Here is a 966-nt window from a genome sequence, read left to right as displayed (position 1 = left end):
GATTATTAATGTTAAGTTAGCACTGGCCCTTTGTCAGACAAAATAATATAAAAAAATAAAGATTTTGAACAACCAGGGAAATTCTTGAAGGAGACGGGTAAAAATATTTATAAAAATTATAGTCTGAAACATTGGGAAACTAAGATATAGAATAAAATTTTTTTAATGAAATTTGGGAAAAACGTATTTTAAATTTTAGTTGGTTTTTTCTTAGTTCTATGAAATTTTTTTTTCACCTTTTACCTTTTATGTGGCTATTTTTATCTTCACAGATTTGACCTTGTAAATGTGACCTTTATAGTAATATGGGAAGGTAGATGTGTGGATGGAAAATGTAAGGAAAAGAAAAGGGGTTATTTATTGATAAAGGGTTCATATAAGAACAGATGATTTTTCCACTTTCACGCTTATTTTTTTCATTATTTATTTTTCAGTGTTTGCCATTTTTCTCTGCTGTGGTTGGTATTTGGAATCAGAATGTAGTTAACGGTTGACCTTCTTTTGTCTCTCTCTTTGGCCCGGGGGGGTTTTTTAGTTCAGATATTTGGTTTTACGGTGGAATCTCCCCTTAACTTTTTTAAAACTATGCAGCCTAAAAATGTGTATTCATTAAGGGATTATTTTCCCATTTTGTTTGTTTAATTACTGTCTTTTTTTTGCTTGATTGAGATACGTTCCTCTGGTTTTTTTTTGTGGGGATTTTTCTAACAAGTGGTAAAAGCTATCATATTGGGAAATGCATACACACTGACAGTATTATTCTTGTTAAAATCTATCTTTTGTATTTTTTAAATTTTTTGGCATACTTTTGCATTTTTTAAATTTTAAATAACTTTAAGTAAAACTTGCCAAACTTTTGCAAAACCATCCTTTAAAAGGGTTTTTCCTATATTTTGTTTTTAATGATTTTTGATATTGGTAAAATTTATAGGGTTTCCTCCCCCCTAATCCCAAACCTCCTAATCC

The sequence above is a fragment of the Penaeus monodon genome, chromosome 19 (genome assembly GCF_015228065.2).
Source record: "Penaeus monodon isolate SGIC_2016 chromosome 19, NSTDA_Pmon_1, whole genome shotgun sequence".
Classification (NCBI taxonomy): domain Eukaryota; kingdom Metazoa; phylum Arthropoda; class Malacostraca; order Decapoda; family Penaeidae; genus Penaeus; species Penaeus monodon.
The sequence above is the reverse complement of the archived record's forward strand: the minus strand, read 5'-3'. Positions refer to the sequence as shown.